This window comes from Eurosta solidaginis, chromosome 3 (genome assembly GCF_040869045.1).
Source record: "Eurosta solidaginis isolate ZX-2024a chromosome 3, ASM4086904v1, whole genome shotgun sequence".
In the NCBI taxonomy this organism is placed as follows: Eukaryota; Metazoa; Arthropoda; class Insecta; order Diptera; family Tephritidae; genus Eurosta; species Eurosta solidaginis.
This window is the reverse complement of record NC_090321.1, coordinates 174,261,881-174,280,309: the sequence shown is the minus strand read 5'-3', so window position 1 is coordinate 174,280,309 and position 18,429 is coordinate 174,261,881. Positions and strand designations below refer to the sequence as shown.

Here is an 18,429-nt window from a genome sequence, read left to right as displayed (position 1 = left end):
CCTATTACCATTTACAACTCAACTCTGGTTGGGTTGAAATTTCGCAATTTGGTATTACAGATTACAACTCAACTTGTCAAAAAAAACGTCGGTTGAGTTGTCTAGTCTAACAACTTTTTGTGGCATTACCGTTTACAACCTTGTGTTGATGTAGTTGTTAAAGACGTCAAAATCTTACAACTGATTACTAGCAGTTGTCTCATACAATTTTGTAGTTGTTTTGGAAAAATGTAACGTTTTACAAGACGGTTCTCCACCTAATTTTTAGCAAAAATTTTCAAAGTTGGTATCAAAAGACATGTTTCGGCCTACGATTTAAGAATCCGAAAACAAAAATTAACTATTTTATTTCTAATAAAATCTAATTTCATGTGGTTGTGTATTAAAAAATTCTGTAAATTAGAACCTTCAGTAATTAGAATCAACTTTTTCAATACATTACACGATCTGAAATAAGAATCGAAAATTCTAATTTCTGAGCGTATTTTTTATTTTTTTTTTTTTATTTTTTTGTTGCAAAATAGACATAAAAAGGGGAATCCCCAATTTATTCGTATTAGGCTCGGTAGTCGTTGGATGTTCGTCGCGGTTCCGTACAGTTTTTGTACGAAATTCGATACGCGTGCACGTATTTTGGCATTGTTTGTTTAAAAGTAATTCGCTGAAATGCCAAATAAATGTAAGAAAAATACTTAGTCCTTGGAAACCAAAGTTCAGATCTTGGAAAAGCTTAACAAAGGTATTCAAGGGAATGGCTTAATCTTAGAATTTGATGTGGCGCCATTTAAAATCGGCTATATCAAATCAAATAAGTCATAAATTTTAAACGCTGCTTCTAATACCTATCATTAGGCTAACAAAAAATCTTTGCACATCGCTGAATATTAGTTATGAAGTTTTTGATTAATTTTTGGCTTTTTTAATGTATATCTATCGATCTTTTATGTATTTTCAATGAAAAAATATATTTATTGTAATTGGAGTTTTTGTTTTTTAGATCTTGTCAGGGTGGGTGTTCCCCACGTTTGGGCGTCTGCAAGATATACGATACCTTGGACCGCTCGTGATGCATTGGGTGGGGTGGCCGTCATGGAAAAACACCAGGTTGACGTTGTTGTCACCTCCATGGCGTCTTGTCCACCACCCAAGACAACATGGTCCATAATTGAGCTGATGGTAGCCGAGGTTACAGGCCATTCTGTTTTATAGGTCTTCAGACACATCAGTGATTCCAAGTCAAATAGCTTCGCTGCTGCATCTTTGGATGCAGTAACAAACAGAGTACACTCTTTATTTATCTGCATATCGTTTTTTAACATCCGTATGATCATTTAATGAATTAATCTCACTACCACCCTCCCGTATATCCCAAACAGAAATATGGCCATTTTCGTGCCCTATGATTATTGTTTCATCCAAGGGTCCCCACAGCATAGATGTGATTTTAGATGCCAGCATTGGTATACGTAGCAATGGGCTTTGCTCGGCAGTGCTTTCATCTGCTGTGCGTGCATCAATCGCGTACCGTTCTGGATTTTGTTCCATATCTTTATCCGTGGAGTGGGCCGCTTGTTTGCCAGAGTGGCTGAAGTCGCATGATCGCGCCGACGACTTTGTAGGTATTGGTGCAATTGCAACGCCATGTTCTGCATCCCGTGTTTTGTTGTCATATCGCCTGCGCCCGATATAGGTTTCGTCGTAGTCCAATCAACATCTGGGCACCATGCCGCTCCTTGATGCCCATCGTAAGCACCAAGACGTTCATTTGGCGAGTGCCAAACATCTGGCTTTTGATCTTTTGAGCATGAAAATGGTAGATCGCCCTCACGATTGGGTTTGATTTGAGTTATGGAACGCTCATGACCTTGCAGTATTAATGGTCGCGTTTTGCATTATTATCTTATATATTTTATGTGGGGTTTGTTTTATTTTAATGCCGGTCTGCGCCGTGAAGTGTCAAAACAAATGACAGCAACAACTTTCTCACCATAGGTAAGTTAAAAGCTCTATGTCAGAAGGTTGCCATATGACGAAATGTAGGTACGGTGGGCTAGGGCTTAGGAAAAGGATGGATATAGGGAGACATGGTCTTTGTTGGCTGGAAGTAAAACAATAGAAACGGCAACTAGAAACGGTGTTGCTGTTTAGCTATTGCCTATATAAAGGGGTTAGTTACCATTAAGAGAATAGAATAGCTGTGTCATTAAAGTGGAGTATGTCGACGGTGCGCAGGATCGCGTAAACATTTGTATTAACTTATATATACATACATATATCCCTGGACAAAATCGTACAGTTTGTTTTTTTTTTTTTTTTTTTTTGTGTTCAAAATTTATGTGCGGCGGGGCAAAACGCCCATAAAGAAACCCGCGTTGTCCGGAAAAAAGCAATTTTCAAGGCCAAAGGCCTAGGATTCCAGGCGGCACGAAAACTACATAGTTTTTGGCTAATGCGCATGATGGATGTGGAATAGCAGTTGTACGCAGGAACAGCAGTCAAACCTTGTTGAACACCCCGACACCCCGTCAATAAACAAAAGCTTGTGGTCGGCGCCAGGGAATTTTTTTTCGGAAATCTACCACAATCACTTTTCACCAGCATACAGGCATACAACAGTGCCTCTAAAACCACGCGAGGTGAAGACAGCAAAGCTTTTGGTTAATGTAACCCACAAGCAAATGAAGGCAGTTTCTTTTAAGATAAAAAAAATGTATATATATATGTATACGTATCAATCGATTTTGTAATTGTTGGTATTTGATGTCAAATTGGTGATAGTCAGATACACGAAATCACCAAACCAGGGTGCCAAGACCGCAATAGTTTCCTGATTGCTGAAATATCCAGCTGCCCCAAATATCCGTTTTCCACCAAAGAGAGCTCGTTTAGGTAGGCTGTAGGATTTGGGTGTTTCATTAAAAGTAATGCTCATCTTGAGCCAGGCGAAGGGTTTGGTTTTTTTTTTGTGCTGACACAGAAGAAAAGAGAAAATTAAGATACTTTATTTAAAAATTTTTTTTGTATGGTGTAATTTTTTGTTGCTTTGACCGAACTCATGATGAATAAATCACTTAAAGAGAATCCGTTGAAGAAATTTTAAAATAATATATATATATATGTATATGCAGTAGGATTGTCAAATCCACTTATACATATGTGTTATGCGTAGGCATTCGAGATTAAATATAAATGTCCGTTTAATTTATAATTGTAAAAAGATAAATCTGTTAAGCATGTTTCTTGTTGTATTAAAATACCTGTTTAAAGCATGAAAAGAAATTGGAATATCGTTTGCTGATTTAATCGGTTGGGGATGGGGATGCTGGCAAAAGGGTAGGTAGTGTGGAATCGCGAGGAGCAAAGGTAAGAAAGGGGACCTGTTGAACTCCGAAATAAACGAACGGTGCGAGGTAGGATGGGCTTCTGGTGGGATGTATGGAGGCGTATGAGGATGATGATTGTAAAATCCGCCTCGCATCAATGTGGCAAAAGGGTTGAGGATCCCGCCTTTAAACTGAGCTAGCTGTGGGCAAATCCACATTGATCGCGAGGGGCGGATGCACTTTCAAGGTGTACGTTACAATTATTAATTATGGCGCCCAAACAAAAGAAAAATGGTGTCATGTAGTATATGACACAAAACCAGAAGTAGGAAATTTAGTATATACCTATATTTATAACACCTAAACTAAACCATAGGGTACAACACCTGCGCCTTAGCTTGAAATTGGCGCCCACTTATGAGCAAACATTCCATGGATTTTTACTATCTAATCCGGCGAAAAGGATCAAAGCTCACTCTCTCAAAATAAATATTTCAAGCTAAAGGTAAAGTCACCAGATACACAATCATCCAACTAAACGGGTCTGCCTCTGTGTGCCCATCAGTCCAAATTGGTGACTTGGAAGTGATGTTAGTTTAACCCAATCGCACCGATACGGAAGGATGGAATCACATGGGTAGATCCTATCAATAGCCCAGAGATGACATAGCCAAACCAAAAAGGTCAGGCCATTCGCATCTAAGTAAATTTTTCAATTGATTTTTTTTTTGCCTTTTTTTAAATACAACACAATCTACATAATTTGTTTTTGTGTTACAATCAGGAGAATTGGAAGTACTTTTTTTTAAGTAATGAAATAAGTAGTTGCCAAGTCAGCTTTTAAAATGTTATGGCCACAAGCATTTAGGCATGTAAAGCTTGTGGTGCATAACGAGCCCCCTAATTACGATCTTTTCATTTTGATATCCTTTTTTGGTAGCATATACAATTCTAGACATCCTCACTGGAACGTAACTGTTGCTCCTGGGATTCCTCACAGAAACCGAGTTTTTTTTGGTTACCCTCGAGTCACCTGAACCTCACCATACATATACAGTGAAATTAAGAAAGTAAAGAAAATAAATTCGAAACTATTTAGCGTTGAGTCATAGATGGTGAAAAGCGGTATAGGAAAAAAATTGCGTAATCTAATGAATCGTAGACCTGCCCCTTATAATTTCCGATATACAAACAGAAATAAAATCATGTTACAGCCGAACGAGCAGAACCCCAACCAGCCTAGTAGAAACGACCCTGCTTTTATCGATCTCTCGGATCGCATAGGAGGGGGTAACAATGCAGGAGCCATGGGCGGGGATAAAAGACAGGAGGCAGGCTCAAATAGCACACAGATAGAAACCAACAAAAATACAGGCACATTGCCAAAGCCACCAAGAGAGTCCCAGCCAGCACGGCCAATAGTGGCCACACCGCCCAACTTTTCCTTTCTCCCACCTATCGTGTCCAACAATGACGAACCCAATCGCTCATCTAAAAACGGCTCGCGTGATATTCGGGAAGATATGGAACCAATTTTGAGGGAGATGATGGCGGAGGCAAAAACCACTATTGTTAATGAAATGCGCGATATAATACCGGATTTGGTTAGAACGGCAAGAGACGCAGATGCAGGAATAGGGAGTAATGGGTCGCGTAATAAAAATAAAAGAAGGAGACATAACTCCAGTATGGAATCCTACGATTCCAAGCGTTCTAGAAATGGGTTTGCGATACAGGAGAACCTAACCAACGCTCAAACAATGAGAAGCAATAATAGGCCCACATCGTATAACACATGCCTTCACTCGCCACGACCCACGACCAATTCGCCAACAACCAATTGTGGATGCAGGTGCACCCGCGGCTATCTCTACATAACATCGTGCAACAGTAGTACGCGAAAACAGGGAGTTCGTCAGATCAGATCTTAACATCGAGAAGTGGGGCATTAGCTTCCAAGGGAATCGTGACACGATGACGGCAGAAGATTTTATTTTTAGGTTAGAATATCTAAAAGAACAATACGGGTGTTCATGGGGCGAGGTCATACGCGACTTTCACAAACTACTGGGTGGTGAGGCGCGTGAGTGGTACTGGCTCTATATCCGGTCCCATGGTAGAAACGATTGGCCAACCCTACAACATGCACTCCGGCGCCAGTTTGCGTCGCAACAAACTGATTTCGAGGTTCTAACGGAATTGACAGAGAGGAAGCAGAGGCCGAATGAAACGATCGACAAATATTTTCACGTCGTTGGTACGTTGCGTTAGCGACTCCGGAATCCCATCCCTGAATATGAAATAGTACGGTTGGTAAAAGGGAACTTGCGCGAGTCCCTGGCCAAAATGATTTACCCGATTTCCGCGTACTCATTGGACCAGTTAAGGATGGAGTGTAAAGAGGTTGAACGGGTTTTTCCGCGTCGCGAGCGTATGCCAGCGAATGTATTTACGACACGTACACAGCGCGTCGATGAGGTTAGCCAGGTACAAGAACAAGAGTATTTCACTCCCGGTGGATGAGGGTCAAGTCGCCGTGGAGGAAATACATCATTCGTCAAGCAAGCAGGGTGTGGTTCAGAGAAAAGTATCGTGTTGGAACTGTGGTGCGGATGGGCACTTTTTCACCGAGTGTATATCTCTACAGTGTCGAGTTTTTTGTTACAAATGCGGGAAGCGAGACGTGATTATCCCCAAGTGTCCGTCGTGTAATCCTTCGGGAAATATGTCACGGAGCGCGGTTGCGACGGGGGAATCGCGCGGCACCCAAACCCTGTCAAAATAGATCCGGCTACGAACACGCCCCTCGACAAGGAGTGTGCATTAACAAACGAAAAAGAAATTTCTATTTTTAAAAACACTACGATAGATATGCAACCGAAGGCGCCTAAGGAAAGTACGCCATCCTACGAGGAACGGTACCGAAAATATATTGAAACTCGGGAAAGAATCTTTCAGAAAGTATAGTGATGGGACGTCGGACAGTGTCGCGAAGAGTTCAGAAGGCGAGGCAGCGATTTCGTCAAAGAAAAATACTCCGGAAAAAAGTAATAGCTTCGGTCAAGAAGATTAGTAGTGTTGACCCGCGGGTATTCGCGGAGATTGAAATCTGAGAGGTACAAACACGCGGCTTATTAGATACCGGCGCGTCCGTAAGTACTTTAGGCCGGGGGTATAGGGAGTTCGTTGACGAAATAGCTGTGCCGATCGAGCGGTATGGGTCCTCCGTCAAAACGGCAGGCGGTCGCAGGCACAATATTCTTGGCAAGATCACGGTACCCGTAAGATTCAATAGTTTAGTAAACAAAATCACATTTTTTTATGCCCCTACCTGAAGCAAAATATTTACCTTGGCGTGGACTTTTGGCGTACATTCCAGTTGGCCCCGGAGGTAATAGCTGCCGATGAAATCGATCTTACCAAGATAGAAGAGGAAAAGGTGTCTGAAGAAGATCGAAATGAGAGACGCGTATTACACAGCCTTACAGCTGAGCAAAAACAACGCTTAGACGAAGTTGTTAGTGGTTTCAGGACGTATGAGAAGCATGGGTTACGACGCGGTGCCAATCAAGGAGCGGCACTATCCTCTATCCCCAGCCATGCAGAAAATCGTATATGAAGAAGTAGACAAGATGCTGAAGCTGGGGGTGATAGAGGAAAGTGAAAGCCCTTAGGGTAACCGCACGACAATAGTACGTAAACCCGGGAAATCAAGGAGCGGCACTATCCTCTATCCCCAGCCATGCAGAAAATCGTATATGAAGAAGTAGACAAGATGCTGAAGCTGGGGGTGATAGAGGAAAGTGAAAGCCCTTAGGGTAACCGCACGACAATAGTACGTAAACCCGGGAAAAATCGGTTTGCGTGCATCTACGCAAATTAAATGGAGTCACGGTGAAGGATGCGTATCCGATACAAAACGAGGGCATTCTAAGTCGCCTCGATGACACACACTTTATAAGTAGTGTCGATTTAAAGTTCGCCTTTTGGCAAATCGAACTTGATGACAGTAGTAAGGCATACACAGCATTCACCGTGCCCGGACGCCCTCTCTATCAATTTGTTACAATGCCGTTTGGGTTGTGTAACGCAGCCCAAAGATTATACCGTTTAATTGACCGTGTCATTCCACAAAAGATCAAATCTAACGTTTTTATATACCTTGAAGACTTATTAATCATCGCGCCCGATTTGGAATCACATCTGCGAATCCTACAAGAGGTCGTTATATGTCTAAGAGACGCGAATTTAACGATAGGGTTAGGCAAATCCAAATTTTGTTTTATGGAGTTGCCCTATTTGGGTTATATAGTAGGAGGAAGTGGGATGTTAAAGACAGACCCCGAAAAAATTAAAGCAATCCAGAACATTCCTATTCCTAAGTCAGTCAAGGAAGTCCGTAATCTCCTTGGCACCGCCGGTTGGTATAGGCGATTCATAAAAGATTTCGCCACTATGGCAGCGTCTCTAACCGACTCTTTAAAAAAGGGAAGGAAATTTGAAATATCTACCGAGCTCTGGAAGCAATCACTGATTTAAAGAAAGCTCTGACGAGTGCCTCGGTCCTTAAGCACCCGAATTTTTCGAAGCGATTTTGGGTGCAGTGCGATGCATCTGACTATGGTCTGGGTGCTGTACTATACCAGAAGGAAAGCGATGGCGCAGAAAAGCCAATGGCGTACTTTTCGTAAGTTTAACGAGTGCCAAAGAAAGTACAGCACGACAGAGAAGGAATGCCTCGCGGCTGTGATGGCGGTAAAGAAATTTCGTCCCTATATTGACCTGATGCCTTTTACGGTAGTGACGGACCACGCTAGTTTAAAGTGGTTAATGTCTTTGAAAGACTTAAATGGGAGATTAGCTAGGTGGTCACTGCAACTACAAGCGTTTAACTTTGAAATCGAACATCGGAAAGGCTCAGACAATGTTGTGGCCGACACCCTGTCGCGTTGCATTCAGGAAATTTATATTTCACCCATCGCAAATATGGAAACAGTGGATTTCGAATCGAAGGAGTACAAAGATTTAATAAAGACTGTAGAAAACAATAGGGAACGGCTTCCTGATCTCAAGGTAGAAGACGGGATGGTATTTAAAAAATTTGTATCTAAAGACATGGAATTGGAGGAAAATGAATGGAAATTATGGGTCCCTGAAGCTTTGACTTCGACTCTTCTCGAAAAGGCACATTGTCCAGAGATAGCTGGGAATGGTGGCATGGCCAAAACGTTACACCGCCTACGGAGGTTGTACTATTGGCCGAATATGGTGGTACAGGTGCGAAATTTTGCGAGGGACTGTCAAACCTGCAAGGAAACAAAACCAGCGAATGCGGCTTTAAAACCGGGAATAGGTAATGAGGTAGTTACGATCCGCCGATTTCAGAAAATATACATCGATTTTCTGGGGAAATACCCTAGATCGAAATGAGGAAACTGTTTCATATTCATTGTGGTCGATAATTTTTCTAAATTTATATTTCTAAAAGCCATGCGCGAAGCTACCGCCGGAAATGTGGTTAAGTTCATCACAGATGAAATTTTCCATAAATTTGAGGTGCCGGAAGTTATCCATTCCGACAATGGAAAACAGTTTACTTCGAGTCAATTTTCTGACCTGTTAGGGGCCTATGGACAGCTTTCTATGCTCCCCAATCCAATGCATCCGAACGCGCTAACCAATCCTTACTAGCAGACATCAGATCGTACCTTGACAACGATCATCGTGACTGGGATTTATATCTCACAGAAATAGAATGCTCCCTTCGCAGCGCGGTGCACTCTGCAACAGGAGTGTTACCTTATTTTAAATTGTTCGGATGCACTAGCACGGAAATTAGATAGTCTATCTGACAACGAAATGTTCATCCTCGATCATAGTGAGAGACCGAGGATAATGCGTGAGAAAATAAGAGAAAATCTACATTAAGCATATGAGACGAACGCGTCTCGCTACAACAAAAGAATTCCCGAAACACGCTTCATACCCGGACAAGAAGTATATAAACGCAACTTCGTGCTTAGCGACTTCAAGCAAAACATCAATTCGAAGTTTTGCAGAAAATTTACTAAATGTCGCGTTTCAAAGGTGTTGGGGAACAACATGTATCTTCTTGAGTCTTTGGCAGGGAAAAACCTAGGTGCTTGGCATGCCAAAGATATCAAACAATAACCTAACCGGAAAGAAACATCCGTCGATGAGGGTCAAGTCGGCGGGGAGACAGCATCCAGGGGGTGTCAGTACCGGGTTCACCTACAAAGAACACCTAAAGTAAAAATTCCTATATGCAAACAAATTATGGCAAAAACTTCCCGCAAGTAGTCGTATACTAATCGATTCAACACATGCCCGGCTGAGCTCTCGTGGCAGGAGACAATGTCAGGGTGGGTGTTCCCCTACGTTTTGGCGTCTGCAAGATATACGCTACCTTGGACCGCTCGTGATGCATTGGGTGGGGTGGCCGTCATGGAAAAACACCAGGTTGACGTTGTTTTCACCTCCATGGCGTCCTGTCCACCACCCAAGACAACATGGTCCATAATTGAGCTGATTGCAGCCGAGGTTACATGCCATTCTGTTTTATAGGTCTTCAGACACATCAGTGATTCCAAGTCAAATAGCTTCGCTGCTGCATCTTTGGATGCAGTAACAAACATAGTACCATCTTTATTTATCTGCATATCGTTTTTTAACATCCGTATGATCATTTAATGAATTAATCTCACGACCACCCTCCCGTATATTCCAAACAGAAATTTGGCAATTTCCGTGCCCTATGATTATTGTTTCATCCAAGGGTCCCCACAGCATAGATGTGATTTTAGATGCCAGCATTGGTATACGTAGCAATGGGCTTTGCTCGGCAGTGCTTTTATCTGCTGTGCGTGCATCAATCGCGAACCGTTCTGGATTTTGTTCCATATCTTTATCCGTGGAGTGGGCCGCTTGTTTGCCAGAGTGGCTGAAGTCGCATGATCGCGCCGACGACTTTGTAGGTATTGGTGCAATTGCAACGCCATGTTCTGCATCCCGTGTTTTGTTGTCATATCGCCTGCGCCCGATATAGGTTTCGTCGTAGTCCAATCAACATCTGGGCACCATGCCGCTCCTTGATGCCCATCGTAAGCACCAAGACGTTCATTTGGCGAGTGCCAAACATCTGGCTTTTGATCTTTTGAGCATGAAAATGGTAGATCGCCCTCACGATTGGGTTTGATTTGAGTTATGGAACGCTCATGACCTTGCAGCATTAATGGTCGCATTGTGCATTATTATCTTATATATTTTATGTGGGGTTTGTTTTCTTTTAATGCCGGTCTGCGCCGTGAAGTGTCAAAACAGATGACAGCAACAACTTTCTCACCATAGGTAAGTTAAAAGCTCTATGTCAGAAGGTTGCCATATGACGAAATGTAGGTACGGTGGGCTAGGGCTTAGGAAAGGATGGATATAGGGAGACATGGTCGTTGTTGGCTGGAAGTAAAACAATAGAAACGGCAACTAGAAACGGTGTTGCTGTTTAGCTATTGCCTATATAAAGGGGTTAGTTACCATTAAGAGAGTAGAATAGCTGTGTGATTAAAGTGGAGTATGTCGACGGTGCGCAGGATCGCGTAAACGTTTGTATTAACTTATATATACATACATATATCCCTGGCGCGAGGTCCAGAAAGGACAAAATCGTACAATTTGTTTTTTTTTTTGTGTTCAAAATTTATGTGCGGCGGGGCAAAACGCCCATAAAGGAACCCGCGTTCGTCCGGAAAAAAGCAATTTTGAAGGCCAAAGGCCTAGCATACTAGGCGGCACGAAAGCTACATAGTTTTTGGCTAATGCGCATGATGGATGTGGAATAGCAGTTGTACGCAGGAACTGCAGTTAAACCTTGTTGAACACCCTGTCAATAAACAAAAGCTCTTGGTCGGCGCCAGGGAAATTTTTTTCGGAAATCTACCACAATCACTTTTCACCAGCATACAGGCGTACAACAGTGCCTCTAAAACCACGTGAGGTGAAGACAGCAAAATTCTTGTAAAAAGCTTTTAGTTAATGTAACCCAACAAGCAAATGAAAGCAGTTTCTTTTAAGATAAAAAAAAATATATATATATATATATGTATACGTATGGTATCAATCGATTTTGTAATTGTTGGTATTTGATGTCAAATTGGTGATAGTCAGATACACGAAATCACCAAACCAGGGTGCCAAGACCGCAATAGTTTCCTGATTGCTGAAATATCCAGCTGCCCCAAATATCCGTTTTCCACTGAAGAGAGCTCTTTTAGGTAGGCTGTAGGATTTGGGTGTTTCATTAAAAGTAATGCTCATCTTGAGCAAGCGAAGGGTTTGGTTTTTTTTTTGTGCTGACACAGAAGAAAAGAGAAAATTAAGATATTTTATTAAACATTTTTTTTTTGTATAGTGTAATTTTTTGTTGCTTTGACCGAACTCATGATGAATAAATCACTTAAAGAGAATCCGTTGAAGAAATTTTAAAATAATATATATATATATATATATATATATATGTATATGCAGTAGGATTGTCAAATCCACTTATACATATGTATTATGCGTAGGCATTCGAGATTAAATATAAATGTCCGTTTAATTTATAATTGTAAAAGGATAAATCTGTTAAGCATGTTTCTTGTTGTATTAAAATACCTGTTTAAAGCATGAAAAGAAATTGGAATATCGTTTGCTGATTTAATCGGTTGGGGATGGGGATGATGGCAAAAGGGTAGGTAGTGTGGAATCGCGAGGAGCAAAGGTAAGAAAGGGGACCTGCTGAACTCCGAAATAAACGAGCGGTCCGAGGTAGGGTGGGCTTCTGGTGGGATGTATGGAGGCGTATGAGGATGATGATTGTAACATCCGCCTCGCATCAATGTGGCAAAAGGGTTGAGGATCCCGCCTTTAAACTGAGCTAGCTGAGGGCAAATCCAGATTGATCGCGCAAAGGGGCGGATGCACTTTCAAGGTGTACGTTACAATCTTTTTTGATTTAGCGTATATACATATATATATATATATAAGAATAAGACACAATTTAATTGTAGATTTTTTATGCAAATTGACTTAATTTTTAAGGTTTTATACAAATAAAAAGACGTCCAGGAATAAGAATTTTCAGAAATTAGAATTACCCTAAGAACAAAGTGGTTCTAATTTGTGAGCGTCTACCGTACCAGGAGAAAAATAGATGAATAGCATGCTACGACAGTCGGTTCTGAAACGCTTGCCTCTGCGTCTGCCGGAAAAGTAATTATGTGTGTAGTGGACCACTTTCTACAATCGAAGCCAATCGGACCTAATAGTGCCTGCACAATATAATTCCAAGTTAGGTTTTGTTTTTAGCATGCATTCAACGGAGGAGTATTGTACTGCAACACGCATCCTGTCCTCTCACCGATCTCCTTTTATTTTATGTATTATTGCTACGCGTCTAAGCACAGGTATGATACAATATCCTTTTGGGATGACAGTATATAAGCTTTAGATAAAAAATGAAGAAAAAGGCAGAACGTATATATATTCTGCCTCACAGAAAAGACCTTTAAAATAGAAGATGGTGCATTGTAAACCAATAAAACTTTGTGGAACTAGTAGAACGTCCCTGGGAGGAACTCACCATCCCTTTTGTTTTCTAATTTCTCACAACTTATTTGTGTTTTTTTTTTTCTGTGCATTTATCTAGTTTATTTTGTTATCGTTTTCATAATAATAGTCGAAGCCAAAAAGAAGAAGAGAAATGAAATTAGTTTCATATTTCGTTGTAATTGCAGTGAAAAATTAAATAAAATAATAATAAGTAATTAAATACAACTTGAAAACTTGAGTCGCAATCAATGCAATGAAGTGATGTGGTAGTGAAGAAAATATGTATTGTTGTGTCGTGTTACTGGTGTTACTTCCATCAAATAAACAAAATCATTGTATATATTAGTCGCGTTTTTTAACACGCGCGTATACATTTCGTTTGCGCGTGTAAAAAAACGCCTATCCTCGCTTAGATAATGCTTATGAGACCCATCTAGCGGCTCTGGTTAAACAACTAGCTACAGCAACAGGGTGTACCGAAAAACGGAGACGACACGCTCTGATGGCCATAGGGTATAACATATGGCTGAATCAGTTGCGATGAATTGTTGACACACATAGAATACATAGAATTAGTGTAGAGGGTGAAACAAAGACACATATTTCAGTTACATCTGAGTATAATGCGTATTGAAATTTAGTAGGACAAAATTTATGCGCAGCAATTTCAGAGGTGTATTTATAGTTTGTCGCTTAGCAGTCAATATTAAGTTTAAGCGTAAACGGATATACGCGTGTTAAAAAACACGGCTATTATGCGTTAATTGTATGTACTGAAAAGAAATCCATACATATATTTGTATAAGTGTGCAATACTTTGTTTTCATCTTTGTACAAAAAAATATTGAATCCTAATTGTTCCCACGAGTTAGATAAACATTTTCTAATTAGATTCTAGTGACAGGTGAAAAGTGCGCCAGAATTGCGAAAATTCCAACTAAATGTGCAGTTATTTGGAATCCAGTTATTTCAAAGTGTTTTTTCATAAACGCGAACGCGAAAGTTTGGCAATTTTAAATAATTAAAAATAAATATGCCGGTCGATAAAAAATGTATTATTTCGGGATGTGGACGGACAAATCTGTCCATTCTTACACCCCGATTTTTCAAAATGCCGAAAACGGTATACATGATCGAGAAATGGGTCACCAATTTGGGGGTTGCTTTCAATCTGAAAGGATACATATGCAACCACCACTTCGAAGAGGAGGGGATTGGGAAGCAGAGGCTAACGTACAATGCAGTACCTACATTGTATTTAGGTGAGTTAATGTAATTTGTTGGTGTTTTATGGTTGTGAGCGAAAAGGCGTTTACCGATTCTGTGTGGATTTGTCTTAGGGCCTGCTTATGCTTAACTGGATCAAACGGCCGGATAGGTAAGAGTTTAACCTGTTACAGTACTCTGATCGAAGTTGAACTAGACTGACGCGCGTTTCCCTAGGGAGGGAGAGTCCGTTCCTCCTCTGCTAGTTCTGGGTATTTTTCTTTGAGTACCTGATTCGCTGGACAATTCCTGGAGAGCATGCAGCCGTCATTGTACCGAAAATCCAGAGCCGTAATCAAATCCTCAAATCTCTTGCCGGCAGCACTTTGGGTAAAGATAAAGAAACGCTCACCACCACTTACAAACGTCTCTATCTTTCCCTAGGTGCTGCCGGTAATCGACTTGAGGATTTTGCTGAAAAACAAAATACAGAAGAAGTGTCAAAGAATCTAAGTCTGATCACCCTGCTATGTCGAAAAGACAACACTTCGGCCAAAAATACAGTCTCGTTTTCTGCGTTATGAATATTCTCTTTTTTTTCAAACTTAGACTCAATATAATAGAGTTGAAAATAAAATGATTAGAACAGGAGGAGGGTGCTTTGAACTCCATCGGTGTCGTTATCGCTTAGAAAGAATGACTTGCACATATTTAGCAGACTTTTCTCTTAGTTCCTTATGTAACTGGCGGGATGGCCTAGAGGGTTCGTGCTATTACCCTAATGGTGCTTGTTCCAAACCACGGACGGTGGGAAGTACAAAACAAAGCATAAAGGAACCTGGCAAAGAGTGAAATCGGATATTGATAAAAGAAATAAATTGGCAAATATTTCGACGAATTGTCTTTCAATCCACGGTTTATCAAGAACTGAAGCGTCAAATGATGATGATGTGTTAAGAGTGTTAATTGCATATGCATTTTATTTTAATTTCCTTAATTCTGTCATATTAATCCTCACAATAATAAGAAGTGCTTTATTGAAAAGTTTAATAAACCGGATTTGTTAATTTAAAATTACTAAATTGATTAAAGTTCAATATGCGGTCAACATATGTACATATATTTTTTTATATATTAGCTGTGTTTTTTTTTTCCATCTATAGACGTTTACGCTTTAACTTTATATGGGCTGCTAAGCGTCAAACTTTAAATACACCTCTGAAATTGCTGCGCATAAAATTAGTACTACTAAATTTCAATACGCATTATACTCAGATGTAACTGAAATATCTGTCTATGTTTCACCTCTACACTAATTCTATATATCACCTCTTAAAATGGTGAGTGTCCACAATTCATCGCAACTGATTCAGCTATATGTTATACACTATGGCCGTCAGAGGGTTGTGTCTCTGCTTTTCGGTACACCCTGTGCTGTAGCTAGTTATTTAACCACTGCCGCTAGATGGGTCTCCTAAGCATTAAGCGTTTTTTTACGCGCAAACGTAAACGCGTGTAAAAAAAAACACGGCTATTTATATAATCGTGCAGTCGTCAGCATAGGAAATGATCTTAACTCCTTCTGGTGGGGAAGGGAGTTTTGATATGTAGTGATGAGTTGCAGCGGCCGTGTTAGGTGGAGGCGCCATTTGGCGCGAGCAACAGCGGACAGTTGATGTGGCCTGCTGGGCAGCGTCGGAGGTGCGTTTGAGAGTGAACCACGGGACGCCCTGAGACGTGAACAGCAGGGAGCCACACATGTTTAATATAAATTTCGGGATTGAGGGAACTATACTTAAATCCGATAATTTTTTTAAATCAAGCGAGAAGTGGGAAATATTCAATTTTACCAGGTCTACTGATACGAGAAGAATAACTTTTTTTTTGTTTTGTAGGGAAGGAAGGAGCCACCAACCACACCTTCTTCAAAGCGATGAAGCGGCCAGGCTGCATCTCAAGTTGCCAGCCAATAGAAGGCTTGAAATTGTTTGAGTTTCCAAAATGCGAAGCTGAACGCAAAACTTGGGCTTTGTCCTGCAATATAAATTTATTGGATTTTCCTTATAAAACGGTTCATATTAGCGACCGCCATTTCGACCTAAAGTTAACTAAACATAACAGACTTTAGGATGGTGCTTTCCCAACATTCAAACTGGGGGTTGAAAATGATGGCGATATTTCGGCAAGTGGGCCCAAAATAAAAATTATATGTCCTCTAAGGCATATGACCTTATGATAGACGATTTGGGATTTCTTCTGCCTCACAAAAAATCCTTACTGCGATATCTACCAATACCATATGCCCGACCTGGCATTGATCAAAATGTTTTTGCAAATTTGTCGAAACTGATAAGCAACATGACTAAGAAAGGGAAAATATGTCAGATCATGTTCGACGAAATTTGCATTAAAAAATATTTAATAATAAAGAAGATCTTTTTAATGGTTATGTAGACTATGGTAATGGTCAACGAAACAACTTGGTCGGGGACAAGTGCTTATTTTTCATGATAAAAAGTATTTGCGGTCTATTCAACAGACCAGGATATGGTTGTAGAAAAACTTAAAGAATATATAAATATCGCAGTAAAGATGGCCTTGATGTAAAAGCTGTATTGTGCGATCAAGACAGTTCAAATCAAAAGGTATATCGCTTTAAATATTGATAAAGATAATAGCACTTGGATATAAAATGGCAAAGGTATATGTATGTACATGTTAGTATGACTATTGGCATTTGTTCAAATCAATTAGAAATAACTTTTAAAACTACGAGAAAATTATGACAGATGATGGGCCTGTAAGGCGGGCCATTGTTCAAAAGCTTTATGATTTCGACAAAAATGATGAAAATTTTAAAATTTGCCCAAAATTAATATACTCGCATATTTATCCGAGCCGTTTTGAACGGATGAGCGTTCCCAGAGCCAAACAATCGTTGAACAACTCAGTGGTCGCTGGGATCCATATGTTATCTCAAAATAACATGCTTGGAGATGAACAAATCATATTGGAGAGTGACAAAACCACTGTAATGTTTATTCAAAGAATGTATAACTTATTCGATGAATTGGACTCTAAATATGTTGGCAACAAAAATCCGCTGAAATGGCCTCTGAAAAGAGGAGATACGGATAAAATAGCTCGCATTGAAAGCCATATACAATACTTTGAACGACTGATGTTCTAGGGTTATCTTCAAACCAAAAATAAATAATTTTATTTCCTACAAATCAGTAGGCCGATATAACAACAAAAATTGATAAATAATTTTAAAAATATCAATCTAATTGTTGATATAGATGTCAACACACACTCGTAAATTGCAGAACTTTGAAGGTGTAATTATTACCCTTAAATCAATATTAAATTTATGTAAGGATATTTGTGAAAATTATAGTGCGGTGGACTTCAATTTGCTGGGAAAGTTAAATCAAGATGCGCTTGAGAATTTTTTCTATAAAGTACGCGCAAGCCAAGGTGTTAATTGCCACCCAACTGCTCATGAGATGCAATATATTGTTGCAAAACTAATGTCTATGCAAATATTACGACACCGATTTAAGGCAAAAGGCAGTAGGTAACTGCGAGGATGATGATGACGAGTTTATCGATTAAATAATAAATAAATGTAAGACGCGATAACCTCCTCCTCTTGATTTTCCCTACAACTTGGCCGTATGGGACCTACATGTTTTATGCGTACTCCGAACGGCATCTGCAAGGCAGATGAGTTTTCATTGAGAGCTTTTCATGGCAGAAATACATTCGGAGCGCTTGGCAAACACTGCCGAGGGGCGACCCCACTTAAAGTTTCTCGATTGGGTCGTAAACAAGCATCATCCAAAAGTTACTGGCCAAATCCTATTAGATTTGGAATTAGAGCAAGATCAAAATGACAAACGGACAAAAGCGGGTGAAGATCAGATGGCAGCCAATCCGGAGATATCATTAGCCGTTTGTCAAGAAAGAGAAAGTCTTATAGGAAAGGGCGTAGCGGAAGATCTTTTTAATGACATTCCCGAAGACTCCTTTATAGAACAAATTCCGGAAAGGCCTGGAGGACTCGAGGTACATCGTTATTATACGGGCTTGAAGTTTAACCAATTTAAATGCAAAATAAATTGCGAATACTTTCTACTGTGGTGAAGTATCTGTATATAGTATATATCGTTTTTTGCGCAAATTATCGTGTTAACGGCCGAGCGGAAGGCCAGACGGTCGACTGTGTATAAAAACTGGGCGTTCACAAGGATTGGTAAATTTCTGTTCGACTTATGGCATTAAAAGTATT

General features: G+C 40.3%; 1 protein-coding gene and 2 pseudogenes across 1 annotated transcript in view; all 3 read right to left on the bottom strand.

The window, feature by feature from the left end:
• The window catches only part of 5-HT1A (5-hydroxytryptamine (serotonin) receptor 1A), a 407,259-nt gene that overhangs the window by 2,741 nt on the left and 386,089 nt on the right, over window positions 1-18,429 (bottom strand). The gene's annotated exons all lie outside the window — the stretch shown is intronic.
• Window positions 969-1,883, bottom strand: LOC137246058 (eukaryotic translation initiation factor 3 subunit I-like; annotated as a pseudogene).
• On the bottom strand, window positions 9,719-10,585 carry LOC137246057 (eukaryotic translation initiation factor 3 subunit I-like; annotated as a pseudogene).